General features: G+C 35.9%; 1 protein-coding gene across 11 annotated transcripts in view; it reads right to left on the bottom strand.

The window, feature by feature from the left end:
- Window positions 1-20,361, bottom strand: part of CCSER1 (coiled-coil serine rich protein 1) — a 1,481,066-nt gene that overhangs the window by 276,991 nt on the left and 1,183,714 nt on the right. The window lies entirely within an intron of this gene.

The raw sequence follows: 20,361 nt of genomic DNA, 5'->3' as shown, positions 1-20,361 counted from the left end.
TTAAAACTTTACAGGGAAAATGACAAGGCCTTTTTATATAAAAAGTAGGTTCATATTTCACTTGGATATTTAGCAGCAGAAAAAAAGGTGATGTTACTATAAACTGAATTAGCAGTATACAAAGCTCCTTACGTTCCACAGACCTGTAGTTTGCCTATTAGAGCTACTAATGATCTTGATGGATGTTACAACTGTTAATATTCTTACCTTTTATTTCCTACCTCCTTTTGTAGCACTGTAATAAATCCTTACAACTGAGGTAAGTTAAATGGCCCTTTTTTTTATTTGAAAGTTATGGAATTTATTATATGTATCTATTGTATATAAAAAATAAAAAGAACTAGAAACTCTGGTACCTAGATAATTATAGCATTGTTAGATGGTAATGACAATTTTCCATTATTCCAGTGTATTTATTATTATATTTATCCTAGTCCTAAGGGACTTAAGTTAATTTATTATTTATATCTAAAATTTCTCCACTTTGATCTATTTTCCCACAGGGTTTGTAAGCACTCCAGTAATGTTGATAATGAGAGGGATAATATTATCAATGTAGGCAATGCTTTCCAGATTAAAAGAAGAAAATTATATTTTGATTACCAAAGAAAACATGATTTTGTTTTAAGAATTTTTCAATTATGCTATAAATAATTATATTATTTCTAAAATAACAACATTGAATCTGAAAATAAGATTAATTATAATTTGAAATTCGTTTTTAATGAGCATTCGAAATGATTTCAACACAAGAAAAGCATGTCAAATAAACCAATATAGTACATTTTTAGAAATTAGGAAGTTTTCAATAAGCTAATGAGAGTCTAATGTCTTATTATCATTCATTTATATTGACATCAAATTGCTGAAGTTCATTGTGATATGTATATGTATCAGCCTAATTTTGATGGTGATGAAAACAGCTTTGTTTTAGAAGTATTCATATATTGCAAAGAGTCTCTATTGAAAGATACAGGTCTTGTAGTTGGCCTACTTAGTTTCAAGTCTAGCCTAGCAGTACTCTTTAGTGAACAAATATCTTGTGTCAGATGTTGTGTTACATGCAGCTTGTGATAAAGACATGTTATCCTGTGTTGATGGAGCTTACAAGCCTAGTGGGTGGGGCACTGTATTTACCAATTGACATCTTTTTAAATGTGAAAAATCAACACTCAAAACACATCTTATGGAGATTCTATGTTTATTATTTTATGCAAATTTGTAAAAAGCCCTTGACAGAGTCAGGGAGGTTAAGGAAGATTTTATTCAAAAGTTTCTAGATCTGAAAAATAAATAGGAATTAACTAGAAAGGTAAAGAGGGTAAGGTCAAATGTCTTGAAGCAGGCAAGCGTCAGGAAGGAAAACGTCACTGTGGCAGAGCAGCAAGCCAGTAGAAGCTTGAAACAAGATGAGGCTAAAAGATGATGTGGAGCCAGATCTTTTAAGCCCTTGCAGATACCTAGGGGTTTCTTACATGAGCAAGGGTGGGTCTAGAATTACAATGGGACGGTCAGATTTGCATGTTAAGTAATAAAATGAAAAATTAAAGAAAACTAAAGTGTCCATAGTGGGATGTAACACATGAGGAAAATATATCTGACAAGGATATTAAAGAAATAGCAATAAAAATTGAGTTATTCAACTCCTCTGTATGCCATTGTCCTAAATATAAAATAAGGAAGTTAGACTGGATACCTTCTAAGATACTTTCCATTTCCAACATTCTATGAATCATGTACAGTAGTTCCCCCTTATCTTGAAGGATACATTTCAAGACCCCCAGTGGATGTCTGAAACCAAGGATAATACTGAACGCTACACACACTATGGTTTTTCCTGTATAATAACAGCAGGTTAGCCTATAAGTTATGAATAAGCTGGACAAAGGGATGATTCATGTCCCAGGCTGAACGAAGCCAGACAGCACAAGAATTTATCATGCTTCTCAAAACTGCATGCAATTTAAAACTTATTAAATATTTATTTGTGGAACTTTACATTTAATATTTTCAGACTGCAACTGACCACAGATAACTTAAACCGTGAAAAGCAAAACCTCAGATAAGGGGAGACTACTGTAATGTGGAAGTGAAACCTGCACTGATTGGGAAGGATACTTGTTAGAGAAAGTAAAGTACCTAAAAGCTGAGCCACTACTTCTCCAGGGCAATTGGTCTCCTTGATTGTTTTGCAACAGGGATATTTTAAATTGGAAAACTGAAAAGATAATGAAGAGTTTTTATTTCCATTTCCAGATAAGTTAGCCTTTACAGCATTTGGATGTTGCTTCCGCAAGGGGAAGACAAGCCCTCACTTAGCTCAGCTAAAGGGTTATCTTAATGTTTTTGAGGGGTAATAAGAGAAATTACTGTTAGTTGGAAAAAAATAGAAAGAGACAAATAGAAAATTTCCTAAGACTCTGTAAGAGACATTCTTGGCTCTCTTCTCACTCCACGTTTGCCATAGTGATCGGTGACTTGAAGCACCATGACTTGAAGTATCAGCTAAGTGAGTATTAGTCTCAATTTTTTCCTTTCAATATTAATCTATCTCTGTAATTTCCATCCCATTTTTCTGCTACCTCCTAAGCATCAATAACCATAAAAGATAAGTAAGAGAAAAAATTAAATGTATTTCTGAATAAATAACATTTCTGCAATTATAAAATTCTTAGCTCGGGATAATGAAATTACTGCTTATCAACCTGTACGTGGAGTAAAAGCAGTACTTACAGGGAAGTAAAATACACTTGAAGAATTACATTAGAAAAAAGTAAAGGCAAAAAATTAATGAAGTAGAAACTCAAAATAAGAAGAAAAAAAAAAAAAAAAAAAAACAGAAGAATAAACCCAAAGAATACAGCAGAGGAAAACTCATACTCTTAAGAGCAAAAGTTAATGAAAGGAAAAATAAAGGAGGAGCAATAAAGCAAAATGACTAATAAAAGTAGCAAATGTCTGGGAAAAAAATTTAACAACAAAAGAGAGAAGCCAAATATAAATAACATTGGGAATTAAAAGGAGGACATGATTATAACTCTAGCAAGGAGTAAAAAAATACAAAAGAATCATCAACAATTTTACATAAGAAATATTTAAAGTTGAGGTTCATGGCAGGTAATTAGATCATGAGGGTAGAGTCCTCATAAATGGGATTAGTGCCCTAATGAGAAGAGATGCAAGAGAGATGACTTAGACACTGCCATGTGAAGACACAACAAGAACATAGCCATCTGTCAACCAGGAAGAGGGTCCTCACCAGACACTGGTGGCACCTTGATCTGCTGGCACCTTGATCTTGGAGTTTTCGTTCTCCAAAACTGTGACAAATACATGCTGTTTAAAGCCACCCAGTCATGGGATCCCAACATGACTAACACACCCATAAAACTAAATAATATGGGAAACTCATATTTAATGATAATATTTTAACAGCATTTCCCTTGAAATCAGAAATGGGAAAAATATACCTGTGTTATTTCTGTTTAACATTTTATTGTGAATTCTACTTAGTAAATTGTAAAAGAAAATTAACACACAGCATCAGAAATTAGAATTGTCATTATTTGTAGAGAACATGATTTTTAAAAAATTGCTTAGCAGCATTGCTGGATATAAGATCAATATGTTCAAAATATTTTTCCTTTACATTTCAGTGTATTATTTTTCACAGATATTTTAACTACTCTTTTTGTGTGGAAGATAAATTAGAGTTCTATGTGATATTATACTAATACAAGAGTATTAATCTGTTCTCATTCTGCTAATAAAGATAAAACTGAGACTGGGTAATTTATAAAGGAAAGAGGTTTAATTGACTGACATCTCCACATGGCTGAGGAGGCCTCACAATCACGTCAGAAGGCAAATGAGGAGCAAAGTCACATCTTACATGGAGGCAGTCAAGAGAGCTTTTGCAGGGGAACTCCCACTTATAAATCCCTCAGATCTCATGAGACCTATTCACTACCATGAGAACAGTAGGGGGGAAACTGCTACCATGATTCAACTATCTCCACTTGGTCCCATCCTTGACATGTGGGGATCATTACAATTCAAGGTGATATTTGGGTGAGGACACAGCCAAACCATATCAACTCTTTAATAATAACATATAAAATAAAATAAATATGCATTGTGTCTACATTCCCAGGTGCCAAAATTGTTTTATTTTATTTTATAGGGTCCCTTTATCACATAATTTAACTAAACTTTCACTGTTAATTAACGAGTACAAATAATTCAGGTAAGTTTTACTGAAATCTAAAATCCAAGTGGTTCAGAAAATATTTCTGTGGTTGATATGGTTTGGCTGTCTGTCCCCACCCAACTCTCCTGTTGAATTGTAATCTGCAATGTTGAAGGTGAGGCCTGGTAGGAAGTGATTGGATCATGGGGGCAGACTTCTCCTTTGCTGTTCTTGTGATAGTGAGTGAGTTTTCACAAGGTCTGGTTGTTTAAAAATGTGTACTACTTCCTCCTACACTTTCTTTCCTGCTCTGATGTGAGGATGTGCTTACTTCCCCTTTACCTTTGGCCATGATTGTAAGTTTCCTGAGGCCTCTCAGACATCTTTCCTGTACAGACTGTGTAACTGTGAGTCAATTAAACCTCTTTTCTTCATAAATTACCCAGTCTAAGGTAGTTCTTTATAGCAGTGTGAAAATGGACTAATACAGAAAATTGAAATCAGGAGTTGGGTCTTGCTATAAAGATACCTAAAAATGTGGAAGCAGCTTTGGAACTGGGTAATGGGCAGAAGTTAGGACAGTTTTTAAGGCTCAGAAGAAGGCAGGAAATTGAGAAGATTGAAGCATTCTAGAGACCTGTTGAATGGTTGTGACCAAAATTCTGATAGTTACATGGACAATGAAGTCCAGGCTGAGGTGGTCTCAGATGGAGATGAGGAACTTATTGGGAACTGGAGTAAAGGTCATTCTTGTTATGCTTTAGCAAAGAGACTGGTGGCATTGTGCCTCACTCTAGAGATCTGTGGAACTTTGAAATTGAGAGAAATGATTTAGGGTATCTGCTGGAACAAATCTCAAAGGAGCAAAAGCATGTAAGATTTGGCCTGGCTGCTTCTAAAAGCCTATGCTCATTTGCAGAAACAAAGAAATGACCTGAATTTGGAACTTATATTTAAAGGGGAAGTAGAGCATAAAAGCTTGGAAAATTTGCAGCCTGGCCATGTGATAGAAAATAAAAAGCTATTTTCTCAGGAGAAATTCAAGTCAACTACAGAAATTTGCATAAGAAAAGAGGAGTCAAATGTTAAAAGCCAAGACAATAGGGAAAATGCCCCCAGGGCATTTCAGAGACCTTCATGGCAGCCCCTCCCATCACAGGCCTGGAGGCCTAGGAGGGAAAAATGGTTTCATGGGCCAGGCTTAGGGCCCTGCTGCTCTGTGTTGCCTTGAGACATGGTGCCTGGCATCCCAGACTCTCCAGCTCCAGCCATGGCTAAAAGGGACCAAGGTGCAGCTCCAACCATTGCTTGAAAGGGTGTAAGCCCCAAGCCTTGGTGGCTTCCACGTGGTATTGGGCCTGTGGGTGCACAGAAGACAAGAGTTGAGGAGTGGGAGCCTCCACCTACATTTCAGAGGATTATGGAAACACCTAGATGTCCAGGCAGAAGTTTGCTCCAGGGGTAGAACCCTCACAGAGAAACTCTACTAGGGAAGTGCAGAGGGGAAATGTGGGGTTCGAGCCCCCACATAGAGTTCCCACTGGGGCACTGATTAGTGAAGCTGTGAGAAGAGGGCCACCATATTCTAGACCCCAGAGTGATAGATCCACCAACAGCTTGTACCATGTGCCTGGAACCGTTGCAGGCACTCTATGCCAGTCCATGAAAATAGCTGCATGGGCTGTGCCTTCCAGAGCCACAGAGGCAGAGCTGCCCAAGGCCTTGGTAGTCCATCCTTTGTGTCAGAGTGGCCTGGATGTGAGACATAGAGTCAGAGGAGGTTAGTTTGAAGCTTTAAGATTTAATGGTTGCACTGCTGGGTTTTGGACTTGGGTGGGGCCTGTAGACCCTTGGTTTTGGCCAATTCCTTTATTTTGGAATGGGAGCATTTAACCAATGCCAGTACCCCCATTGTATCTTGGAAGTAACTAGCTTGTTTTTTGTTTTACAGGCTCATAGGCAGAAGGGACTTGCTGTGTTTCAGATGAGACTTTGGATGTGGACTTTTGACTTAATGATGGAATGAGTTAGGACTGTGGGGAACTGCTGGAAAGGCATGATTGTGTTTTGAAATAAGAGAAGGACATGGAATTTGGGAGGGGCCAAGGGCAGAATAATATGATTTGGTTCTGTGTTCCCACCCAAATCACATGATGAATTGTTATCCCCCAGTGTTGAAGGTAGGGCCTGGTGGGAGGTGATTGGATCATGAAGGCAGATTTCCCCCTTACTGTTCTAGTGATAGTGAATGAGTTCTCACAAGATCTGGTTGTATAAAATTGTGTAGAACTTCCCCTTTTACTCTCTTTCTCCTGCTCTGGCCTGAAGACATGCTCACTTCCCCTTCACCTTCTGCCATGATTGTAAGTTTCCTGAGGCCTCCCAGTCATGCTTTCTGTACAGCCTGCAGAACTGTGAGTCAATTAAACCTCTTTCATCATAAATTACCCAGTCTCGGGTAGTTCTTTATAGCAATGTGAGAACAGACTAATGCAGTGGTTATAAAAAGAAGAGCTCATTTTTATTTTGATCTACATGTGCTAATTTAATCAATCTAGGTTTTGTAACTTTACTGAGCAGGATTTTATTAAAATGTCACAAATGTACATATTTATGACATATTCTCAGTCTAGCAATTAGAGAATTCAAAACTCAGAAAAGCAAATTTAACAATTTAAAAAAAAAACCAAAGCTACTCTTTCAAAGAAAACTCTAGGAATTTTGAAGATAGACGTTCATTTCTAATTTGATTCATAAAGTTCTAATCGATGAATAAATATTTTCATTTCTCAAACTAAAACTAATCTTTTGTTCTGAGAAAATACCAGTGTAAGTTATAAATATTTAATTATACTTTCCAAACTCTTTTTTTCTTTGTCTGTTGTGAAGATGGAGAAGGCTGAAGTCATATTGATACTGGAACTGAAATAGTATAAAAGTGAAGATAAGTGAATTGGTTCACATATTAGTCATATGGCAGGCAGCCAAATTCTGAGTCTGGGAAGCTTTGTGCAGTATTGGAAGGAGCAATGGATGAAAGGAGAGACTTTTATTTTACCAGAATCTTGCTGCTGAGATTTGATCTTTGTGCTGAAAATCTGCAGTGCTATTAACCTTGGCCCAAAGCTTATGTTGATTTGGTCTCTTTCTTCATCTAATTATTCCCTTGGCAGCTTCTTCTAGCTGCCTATCTGTTACCCATTCTCCCTTCCTTCTCTTGATTGTTTTCTCAGAGTCATAATGTACTAGCTAAAAATACTTCTGCCTACCCCTTGCTCCCTTTCATCTATAGATGACACATGGCATACTTATGAACAGTAAGATATTGGCAATAGTTTCTGTCAAATGGCTTCATTTTCCAAGTAAAGCTTCTTTGGGAAAAAAGCCTTTGTAACTCTTCTTTCTTCTTCCTGCCTAGGACCCATGTGCACAGGCTTAGATGTGCAACAGCCATATCTAATTACAATAATGGCAAGAGCCACCTACTATGCTGGTGAAACAAGAAGACAGAAAAAGAGGACCACTGCTAACCCATTTGACACCTGTGGAATTAGAAATAAGGTACTCCCTCTTGGTAAAGGGTAGCCCCAAGCTATTTAGGGCCCCAAGCCCCTTGCCCCACAGGTCCGATGGCCTTTTGCATTTCCATTCACTATCACTAGAACAGTAAGGGGGAAATCTGCCTTCATGATCCAATCACCTCCCACCAGGCCCCACCTTCAACACTAGGGGATTACAATTCGTCATGTGATTTGGGTGGGAACACAGAGCCAAATCATATTATTCTGCCCTTGGCCCCTCCCAAATTCCACGTCCTTCTCATATTTCAAAACATAATCATGCCTTTCCAGCAGTTCCCCAAAGATGCTCAATACTACACTGAAGGCTTAAGAAAAAGTCCGGCACCTTGCTGATTTCAGTAAGGCCCTCAATTAACTCTAGACTGATATTCCCAGATTTCCTGTACTAGAATGAAATAAAATCTGTATTTATTCAAACAACTCTAGGGTCATATTTTGTTTGTTTATTACTCAGAGCCAAAGACATCACTAATTGATAACACTGCCTATGAGGTTATAGTTGTTATTCATCTGTTAATATATGTAAATATAAACTACTGTATTCTTAAATAATAGAATATTACTCTATGTAATATTTTTCTTTAAGCTTAAAAATTTAAAACTTCTTTAGAAATTTAAATTTAAAAGACCCAACATTTTCCAAACTTGTCACCAACATTTTGCTCGTGTGAACAAATGTATTGCACGTTGACGTTGACAACACTCGAGAATTCTCTTCTAAACACTTTGCTGAGCACAGTTAGAAATTAAGTCATTTTGACACTCCGACAAATAGTACATTACCATAAAATAGACCCGAAAGACTGATGTTTTCCAAATTATGAAAAAAGTAAACCTATTAAATAATATAAGAATAAATACTATAATTTTGGAGATAGAACAGTTAAATGCAAAATAAAACCTTATATGTATAAATCAGGAGTCCTGATTTAGACAGAATTATGTTAGGCATGTCTCTCTACCTAAATTGTTTCCATTGTAAAGTAAGATTTGATTAAATTACTTTAAGATGATCTCCAGCTTTAACAACAATCTGTAAGAAGTCAAAATTATCATAAGTGAAATTAGATGTCGCTGTATGTCAAATCCATGCCTTTCTTCAGAATGTTTACCAAAAGTCCACTACATAATGACGGAGAATACAAAAGACAAAATTGTGCTTCATCTAGGCTTTCTAGTGAAATATTTCAGAGATGCAGAAACAGAAAGAACATTTCCTAGCCTCTAATGCAGGATTTTAGTGTGGCAAGTAGTTCCAGTCTAAGGAAAATTGAATTCCACTCAAGAAATTCCCCATGGAACTATGCATCCATAGGCCATTGCGCTAGCAAGGTCTTCCTTGTTATGTTCAGAAAGCTTATGTTAAACTGACCATAATGAGTTTCTGACAAAAAGAAAACTTAGACTTTTTAGATTGTTCAAAGTTTAAATGAGGGATAAACTGCTTTTTTGTTTGCTATAGAAAAATTGTTCAAAATTGAAATTCAGGTAAATATCTTAACCTATGTATCTTAAATGTGTCCTAAGTGTAGAAGGACCTAAAATATCTATAATTCAAGAGTTCTATTTATGTCATGATGTACATTTTAGGTAATCATTCATAAGCAAAAGTTCAATTTACTTGAAAAAAGACTAAAGTTTCTTCGTACTTCAGTGTTTTTGAAAAAGTAATAGGGCATCAGAATTTCCATGGGTGCTAGATAAAAACATAGATTCTGAGGCATAACCTAAACCTAAGGAATTAGAACCTCTAAGGAGGAGTCCTATGAATCTGCATTTAAAATGAGCTTTCTGGGTGTTGCACACTAAAGCTTGAGAACCACTGCTCTTTGCCTATTGAGAGCAGAGACCATCTGTTTATCTGCACTGAAAAGGCAACCTGGACTGTCACCAAACACCTGTCCTCAGGATTGCCAGGTATCTTGCCCTTCCAGCCTGGTTGGGTATCTTCCTGTCGGCTACAATGAGTCCAGCCTGCATGTTTCTGCTCAGGTCTAATGGATATTCCTCTTTTACTGGTTTGGCTATTAATTATTCATACTTAATCCCACTTCTCCAACTAAATTTTGGGCTTTCCTCTCTCAGCAGATCTTACTGTATCTTAAAAGAGAAAACAGAACCTCATTTTACTGCTTTACTTTTTCTGATATCAGACTGAAAGACTGTTTTGGATTCCAACATCTTTATCTCTATTTCTACTTCTATCCTTACAGTTTATTTGATCAAAAAGCCCCTTTTCTTATATAACACAATCAGATTTGCAATTTGATCACACTACCTGGGTTTTCTTTTATTCATTTGGCATGTTTGCTAGGCCTCATATCTACCGAAGCTATCAGATTTTCAGATCTATTTTTTAAACTGAAGCAAAGTCATGCACTGAAAAGACATTGTGAATAATGGTTAGACACATAATTTTCAGCAGAAACTTTTAAATGTTCATGTTTCCCCTTAATTTAATTAATATAATGTATTTCTAATTCATTCATTTAACCAAATTTTATTGAGCAACTACTATGTGCTAGTTATTGTGTTGAATAAAAGGAAAAAAGTGAAAAAAACAAGACTTGGAATTCACCCTTTAGGAGTTTGGAGTATAATCTGTATTGAAATCACTTTTAGAAGTAGTTGTTTTATTAACAATTTCTTCACAAATTTTCATATATTCTCTTTCAAAATCATATTGACTTAAACACTTGGACATCAACTTAAAGAGGATATGGGGAAGAGCTAAAATCTACAGAGACTCAGATAGTTACAATTGTTTACATTATTGAATTGGGATGAATTTACAAGAAAAAATTAAATTGAGCCACTCACCTCTCTCTGTCAAGGGACAGATCAGTGAGGGGAGAGATTCTTAAAGAATATAAAAATATTTATTAAAAATAAAAAGTGAAGTATATTTTGCTTTGTTCATATCAATATAATTCAGTGGATTTTTAACCCTGCTAAAGACAAACAATTTGGAGAAAGCATTGTTTTTCCTATAAATGTTTCTGTTTTCAGTGGCATTTTAAATAATTCATTCATTCATCCGATATTCATTCAGTGCCTCTTTTGAATCCTCCTTGATTTATCCTAAAATGTTAAGGATAAAACAGTTGGTAAAAATCAACATTTCCTATCCTTAGTGAATTCCATTTTTGTGAGAAAGACTGATGTTAGTCAAATAATAACACAAATATTGTACTTGTAAAAGGAAAACTTTTACTATGGAAATTCTTGGTGTGATAAGAGAGTAAAATATAAATTTAAATGATCGAAGGGAGCTTGGAAGGCTTCTTTGAGGAAAGGATGAACATGTTCATGACTGAAGACTGGGAGGATGGGAAGGCAGGCATGCTTAAAGTTTCTGTCTGCTCTTGCAGAGAAGATAGTACATTCGGAAAACTAAGTGTGAGCATGATTTCATTTATAAAACATTTTAAAAATAAAAAAGCTTAAGCTGAAAGCTAAATAAATCTATTTCCTAATAAAAAGAGAGTTTTTAAAAAAGTATTTCATGAACAATAAAAAAATAAGTTAAATGGACTGACTTCGAATAGCATAACTACAAATAATAAGGCAAAACTGTTTATTTTCAATACTCCTGCTTTTGAAGAAATCAATGATTGCTTATGTTAAGCTGCAATCGGCACCTTTTTGGAATTTTCTACTTCCCAACTAGTCTGGACATTGAGCCTCTAAAAAAAATGTTTCTTCTATCAATTGCAGGCCATGGAATAAATTTTGGCCGCTCAAGCTATAAATTCTTAAGTGATTTCAAATTATAGGTCCTCTCTCATTCATAGTTAGCATTAACAGTGGTGTAATTCACCAAAACAGATATCAGAATAAAATTACTAAGAGAAAGTGTTAAGTTGTTATTATCATAGCATTCCTATTTGAGCCTGAATTGAAAAAGACTGTTTAGCGTAGAAACACTTACGGAATAAGAATCAAGTTTATCCTCTTATTCTAACTAATTTTGGGTCTCAAATCAAATTAATTAACTTCCCTGGGGCTGACCTATAAAATAACAGGAAGAAGTTACAACTGAAAGTAATTCTGAAATATAAGACAAGGTAAAACAATCATGATTCCAAAGCCTGTTTTAAAATTTCAAACTGAATTAATTTTTGGTTTTCTTTGTCTTTCAAGATTCCAAAAATCATGACTTAACAATTCAATCATTCACTTTCCTATTACTAAAAATGGAAAATTGACCTTGATTATAGTATAGACTGAACCTATTATCTTTCAAGAGGGCAGATTTACTAAGCAATAAAAATCAATTGCGGCAGAAAGATGAACCAGAGATAAGAATGGGAAACTGTGCTTTCCTGGTTTTATTAAAACAGGTGATTCATTTGTAAATGCGAAAATCCCTCCCATTTTATAAGTCATCACCTGTAACTGGTGCACAGAAAGTACCCATTTACAGTGCATTTAAATATTAAATACTGTACTCTAGTGAGCCAGAAACAAAAACCAGTCTTCTCAACAAACTGTTTGAAAGGAAATGACAGCACTCTTCTTACTCAAGTTTAAGAACCAACAGAACATGTTATCATGAATAATGAAAACAGCAAGGTAATTGCTGAGGTGTTTCCTATAAATAGCTACACAACAAAAGGCAGTCTTTTTATTAGGAAAAATTCTTTAATTTGCACTGTATTTGTCTACTATAATTATGCACAATCATGCCTAATTAAAGCAGTGGGTCTCAGCCATATACAGTAGTCGCCTTTTATCTGGGGGGCAGTTTAAGATGTGACTGCAAAACTGGCACTAATTTATTTTTTCTTCTTCATGGTCTCATAAATAGAAGAGTCATTCTTACAGTAGATCTTAGCAACCTTGACATATGAATGTTTTTCCTCCTTATGAGCCAAGAACCTTCACCTTTTCATTTGAAGCACTTTACAAAGCCAGCCTCACTACTCTTGCACTTTGGGACCATTATTAAGTCAAATAACAGTGATCTGAATACAAGCACTGTGATACGGAGACAGCTGATCTGATAACCAAGACAGCTGCTAAGTGGCTAGGGCAGGTAGCACAGACAGCATGAATACCCTGGACAAAAAGGATGATTCACATCTCAGGCTAGACGAAACAGGACAGCTCAGGATTTCATCGCGCTACTCTGAATGTAGTGCAATTTAAAACTCAGGATTGGTTTGTTTCTGGAATTTTCCATTTAATATTTTGGATTGTGGGTGACCACAAGTAAGTGAAACGGTGGATAGTGAAATGCAGATGAGGGGGAACTACTGTATTTCTGGCTGTTCAATTCTGCTGTGCCTTGCGAGAGGGACTTTAGAGCATAAGAGAAGCAGCCGACAGGTGATAAACAAATGGTGCTTCTGCCTCCCAGTGCTATAGAAACCTGAGGGACACACAGGGAAATCAGAAGACTAAGTGGAGAAGGGAGAATCACAGACTGGGTTTTATATTAGGTAGGTTAATGTTTTTAATATGTCAAAAACTGCAATTCTGCACCAACTATTGCTTCTTTGTGACACTTATTCTTTACTTCTTTCACAGGATAGCAATTTTTCATATATTTTAGCCAATTTCTTATCCATAACAAAGTTCCATGAGGGAATGCCAAAGTCATTTTGTCAAACTCTATAGGGCTGGCTAGACCTTCACACATAATGAACATTGCCTTTTGTTTGGAAACAATAGCACATGTGGATTGGTGATAGACTCTTGGTGAACAAAGATTTCCTTTCATAAAGTTATCACCAAATCCGGGAAGTCAATAGTACACCCTGCTACTAGAAGATTGGCACTTCATTCTCTGGGGAGCATGGTCAAATCACGTCTTATTTGAGAATAATGATACATTTTGAGAATAACTTATTTTGCTTTTTAACTTATTCTGCTTCGAAGGTGATACTCTATTCTTTTTAGCATTCTTCATGTAAACTTATGCATCATCTAATTTTATTTTTTCCCTTTAGAAAAAATTATCCAGAAGCTGATACCGTCTGTCTTAATTACCATCTGTTAATTTCCTTACCAAGTTCTGGAGATTAAAAATGGACACTGGAGGAACCTAAAGTTATCTTCCTGATTGTCAGGAAACATCTCAAAATCATCTTCTACCTGTGTGGCATACTCCCTCTGGTCAAGACCATGCGTGACAGAACCTCATTTTTTTTCCTCTCCATGAAATTTTTAAAAACAAAAACAAAAAACGAAAAACTAATGAGGCAGTATGCACAATCAGAACATTAAAAAGGCAGCTGTGTATTCCAAATCTAGAGTAGAGCCTAAAACATAGTAAAGTCTCAATAACTTAGTAAATGATGTAAGAAAACCAATAACTTCAATATTCACTGTATTTGGACATTTGGACAGAAACAACATATAAAAAGTTATGACATAGAGAAGAATAAAGATAATCTCCCTTATTCTATTCTTTAAAGTAGCATTTACAATTTTAAGAAAGAAAATTAGCTACTGAGCTGCCATAAGATATTGAAGTTTTCACATAAGTCCTCATTTGATCCTTACAATAATCTTATTTGGTTAATATTATCCTTGTTTTGCTCATGGAGACAACTGAGTCTATAAAAAACTTTCTTTCTCCCAGGTTGTACTATTGGTAACTGGCAGAATCATAATGTAAACCCAGGAATTTCACTCAAACTCAGTTCTTTCCAATATCTTATTTATTCAGGCCCAGTAGGTAGGTAATAGGAAAAGTTATGTTGTGATGATGCTCTGAATAATTGTTAATGGAAAAACTGATTGGAAAATAATGAAACTTTACAGACTTATAAAAATTATTTACTTTATACTGCAATTAGAATATAAAATATAAATATCAGTGACCGCCTAAACTTCTCAGCCAGTTTGATTGCAAAATAATTCCCTATTGAAGTATCAGGAGTCCTTTCTTTGTTTACTCAGTATATTGCAGCTAAGGTTGTGCCCCTCACATCCATACAGAGTACTCCATAAATCCCTCCCCACCCAGAGCATGGGCCATGTACAATGACCAGCAAGAGTGTATTTTAAAGGCACCAATAGGACAAATGTATGTTTCACTTTCTGTCTACAAAAAAATCTGCCTCTCCAAAACCACTACAACCCTTCTCCTATGAAATGAGGACCATCTCATTAAGTTCAAAACATCCCTCTTCAATCCAAATGGAGCAAAGCACAGTGGGTGTACTGGATGCTCTCACCCAGGGTTTCATTAGCAGCTTTCACTCTACCTTTGTATATATTATAATTTTCAGTAAGCCCCCAATTGTTCCACTTGCCTGACTGAAACCTTCTCAATCTTGTTATTCTTCAGTGCTATTCTGGGAAAGCATTGTGTCAAGTGGGCAGTTCAAAGGATTGCCAGGTACCAAGGTCAACATGTTCTCAAAAGTCTCTCCTAAGCTTCTTTCCATTATAAAGTTCACTTCAGTTATGAGCTTCAGTAAGACCTTAGATTATGCATGCACCCACACCCACACGCACACACACACACACGCGCACACACACACACACACTTATATACTTTTTTTCCTAAATGTTTGTTGAGTCTTAGAAGATGTGTTTCAGGTACTTTTCCAGGCAAAGCTGACAAACTTCAGTAAAGAAAACAGAGAGCCCTACCCTTCCATAATATATGAAGAGTGGGGCAAGGTGAAAGAGAATGGGGAGGGTGTAGCTTATAATTTTAAATAGGGTAATTGCCTCACTGAGAAGGGACATTTGAATAAAGATCTCAAAGATGTGAGAAAATTAGCCCTCGGGATATCTGGAGGAAAAATTCAAAGGCCCTAGTATAGGGACGTGTTGGAATAATAGCAAACAGGCCAATCTGGCTAATGTATTGCTGAGAGACTGGTAGGAAGAGATTTCAGAGGATAAGCCTGGTTGGGTTACACATTCTTTATCTTTTTTTAATTTAATTTTTGTTTGTCAAATAATAATTATATGTATTTATGGAGTATAATGTAATGTGATATATGTATAAATTGTGGAATGATTAAATCAATCTAATTAACATGTCACCACACATTTATCATTTCTCTGTGTTGGGAACATTTAAAATCTACTCTTTTAGCAATTTTGAAATTTACAATACATTATTATTAACTGTAGTCACCATGCTGTGTAAGATAGCATGACAATTTATGCCTCTTGCCCAACTGAAACATTTTACCCTTTGAGTGACATCTCCTTTTATCCCCGTTCACCTCCATCTTCTGCCACCAGCCTCTGGCAATCACCATTCCACTCTTTACTTCTATGAGCTTGAATTTTTAAAATATTTTACACTGAAGGAGATAGGAAGTCTTTGAAATGCTTTGAGCAGAGGTTTTCCATGATATGACTTACACTTTAAAAGATCACACTGTGTTAAGGACAGACTATAGGAGACAGGAGTAGAAGAATATTTTACTAATTGAAGAGATGGTGGTGGCTTTTTCCCAGCAAGTAGCAATAGAATTAGAACCAAGGGATTTCCTGACAGGTTGGGTGTTAGAGAAATGGAGGGGTCAAGAATAATTTCAAGATGTCCAAGAGGACGTACGTATTTAGTGTCATAGAATAAACATTGTATATTCCTACTTTACAATCAATTGCAGTCCATTATAAGTAATGAATGAATTCTATCAGAGAAATTTTACAAATGAAACACACATTTCAAACACAGTTCTTGCTTATTATTGGATATACAGTTCTACAATCTTCGAGTCTTTGTAAATGAATTAATTCTCCTCTAAGAAAGACTGATAGTAATCATATTTATTGAGTGCTCATGATGTACCAGGCATTGTTCCATGTTCTTTGAATTTACTAATATAAATGACCCTCATAAACCTATAATATAAAAACTATTACTGTGTTATTTCATTCTCACGCTGCTAATAAAGGCATACTCAAGACTGGGTAATTTATAAATAAAAAGATATTTAATGCACTCACACTTCCATATGGCTGGGGAGGCCTCACAATTATGGCAGAAAGCAAAGCAGGAACAAAGTTACGTCCTACATGGCGGCAGGCAAGAAGGCATGGGCAGTGAAACTGCCCTATGTAAAACCATCAGATCTCATGAGACTTATTCATTATCACGAGAACAGCATGGGAAAAAACCCACCCTTATGATTAAATTACCTCCCACCAGCTCCTTCCCATGACATGTGGTGATTATGGGAGGTACAATTCAAGATGAGATGTGGGTGGGGACACAGCCAAACCATATCAATTATGATACTAATTTCACAGAGAACTCAGATAACTTGCCCAAGGTCACATGGCTTATAAGCTGTGGAACTAGCAACTAAACCAAGACAGTCTGGTATGAAGCCTACTGTCTTAACTGCTATGCTGTACTATTCATTGTAAATAATTGAAATTGCCTAGAAATGTAGAGTATTAGATGAATTTTTTATCCTTATGCTTTACAAATTATTACTGATCAAGTGGATTGGCTCATTGATGTGTCTTTTTCTCAGATTTCCACTAGCATAAATAATTCGTTTATTCTTGCTCCACTTCAGTTCAATGAACTAATGCCAATAAAGAACATAGAACAGTGCCTTGCCTATAGAAAATACTCAGTAAATGCTAGTGTTAAGCTACTATGATATCAGTGATTTTTCATTTTATAACTTATCCATTCAACAATTGTGTTTATGGTTCCAATGTATGGCCAGGCGCTGGGTTTGGCAGTGGAAATATAATGAAAAATACAGCACTGTCTCTGCCTGAAAGAAGTTCATAACATATTACAAGGAGGTGTACTGCTTTCTATTAATACCATGCTCTTATCTCTGTGACCATACCATTTGAATGTATGGGGCTGGCTTCCATTTGCATCTCGTTCCCTGAGGGCCAATTCAGAAGCCATAAAAGATTACTCTTTGTCTGCCTCCTGAGAGGCCAGAATAATTACACACACACACACACACACACACTTGCACACACGGTTCTATCTAGAAGTAGCCCTCATCTAATGGCTGAAGTGGGTAAATAAATACTACAGTTTCCTCATCCCCTTGTAGAGAGAATCCTGAGGCTTATATTCTACTATTGTTCAGAGTTTTCCTGCAGGACTAAACTCTAGTTGCCCACAGTAGTATCTGGCTTTACACATTTTGTTGACTTTCTCACTCTCTCACTTTCCCACTCCTCTACAATAGTATCCTTAGCTTACCTACAAAATTACTTACTTGTATTTGAATCATTACCTTTAGGGAGCCCTGCTTCTGAGGGAATCTTAACTACAATAGAGGGAAATAGGCATGTACATAAATAAAAAATCAGACATAGCTATTGCTCCTACAATGGATATCCATATTTGGTATGATGGAGACTTAAAAAAGATAACAACCCAGAAATGTCAATTATCTTGAGAATCTTAGAAGGCAGTGAAGAAGGGAGGGAGCACTCTTGGAAAAGTGGGGAGCTTGAGTATATACAGAGGAGAAAGCCTTTGTTAGTATGTTAGTAATTTCAGCACGGCTGCAACATAATAAGCAGTAGAGGGAGGAAGCCAGAGAGCTAGTCTGGGATACATCAGAGAGAGTCTTCCTTGTCTTGATGAAGAGGTTACACTTAATTTTGTAGACAATGGTGAGTTATTAAGTTAAACTTAATTGGTTTTCTAATCAACTGAGTAAAATTATGACATATAGTTTGCATTTTAGAAAAGTTAAATTTGCAGGAATAGAAAAGAAGGATTATAAGTTTCCCTAGATACATGAAGACAGGCCATCAGAAGAACAGTGCAAAGTATGAGGAAGATATGGGGAAAGCAGCAACCAAGTCAAAGCAAAAATGGAGGCAAGAATAGTGATTACAAATATGTTACTGAGGTATGGTCACTGACTATAGACACTTGGCGAGAAGATACAGTAAGGGAGAAGAAAACAACCTGGGTAACTTATTTACCACTTGTTTTCATAACTGGGTATGTACACGTGCCATTCTCAAACATGGCAGAAACTGCAGATGAAATAGGCATTGATTTATGGAATAGGAAAGAGAAGCTAAACGATAAGGAATTCCGTTTTGAAGATGTTGACTTTGAAGTATCTCTAGGACATCAGGGAATTGTTCAGTAGTAACGTGGTAAAAAGAGATAGAGATCTGGAGGTTTTCTAATTTAAGTATATATCAATCATCTGTTACTACACAACCACTTTAAACTTAGTAGTTTAACACAGCAAAGATTTTCCAATTCTATGAAGTGTCTAGGAAGTTGTTTCCCTTGTTTACTTGGACTCATCTATGTAGCTTTATCCAGCCTGGCAGAACTGGGAAGTATAAAATGGCCTCAATCATAGGTCAGGGGGCTTGGACTGGGACATCTTTTCCATGTGGCCTTGCATCTTCCAGACTAGCTTCCTCATATGGTGAACTCGGACTCAAGGTAGAATCCCAAGAAGCAAAAGCAGAAGCCACTATGTCTCTTCAGGCCAAGGCTCAGGACCATGTGCAATGCCACAACTGCCACGTTTTAATGGTTTAAGCAAGTCAAAAGGCCAGACAAGAGTCAAGGGGCTGATGGCTCAACATTACATTTTAAACAGGCATCAACCGAGAAAGATGTGACTTAGTCAATGCCATGATTATAACAGACAACTCCAAAAGAGTTTTGAAATCTTGAGAGTATCAGCTTTGTAAGTAGGAACCGAATCAAATTTAGTAGTGGATCAGGAGCCAAATAAGATCTTCAGAAATAAGTGATAGAAAGAATGCAAACAAAGAGAAGGGCCAAGGAAGCCAAGGGTAAAAAGCCTTTCAAAAAGACAAGAGTATTTAACACATCAAAAATCTTAGAAAAAGCTAGTAATAAGACCAAAAAATAAATAATTAGAATACGTTATAACTAATTATATAAAAATATTAATTGAATTTATAAGTTAGCATAGAAAATATGTTTAAGTACTTAATGTCTTATGAATGTGAGAAGACAGATTTTAAAATGTTCATACATACATATTTGTGGTATGATAATTATAAAAATGTGTTATGTATAGACTTGGATGAAAATCTTTGAATGTCATGGAACAAATATCAGTTCAAAGAGTAAAAAGGAAAGGTATACATTTTTCAAATGTTAAAAAAGAGCAGGCTTATTTTTTAATCTTGGAAAGGGGTATCAAATAATTATGATTTTCAGAATGCTATAACATTTTTACTAGACAGGAGTTACCACATGCTAGAATCAGCAGCCTTTACAACTCTATAAAATTTATTTAGTTATTTATCTCCTTCTAAAAATTGTATATACATTTATAGGGTACAAGTGCAATTTTTTTATATGCATAGATTGCATAGTGGTAAGATTAGGCAATTTACAGCATCCATCACCTGAAAAATGTACATTGGACCCATTAAGAAATTTCAACTTACAATGAAAAATTTAGATGACAAGTTAAATATGGGTGAAGAGGTATATAATTTTCCAAACTCTTTTAGTGAGTATGGAATCCAAGTTTAAAGTCCACTGGTCTGTATTGCATGCTTTATGCCTTTTTTTCTTGAGAGCACTTTTTTAGTTTGTACTCTGGAGTTCATTTTTATGTTATTTGAAAAACACTATTTTCCACTAGTCTGTATGTTTCATGAAAGCAGGGA

Source organism: Pan troglodytes, chromosome 3, assembly GCF_028858775.2.
Source record: "Pan troglodytes isolate AG18354 chromosome 3, NHGRI_mPanTro3-v2.0_pri, whole genome shotgun sequence".
In the NCBI taxonomy this organism is placed as follows: domain Eukaryota; kingdom Metazoa; phylum Chordata; class Mammalia; order Primates; family Hominidae; genus Pan; species Pan troglodytes.
The sequence above is the reverse complement of the archived record's forward strand: the minus strand, read 5'-3'. Positions and strand labels throughout refer to the sequence as shown.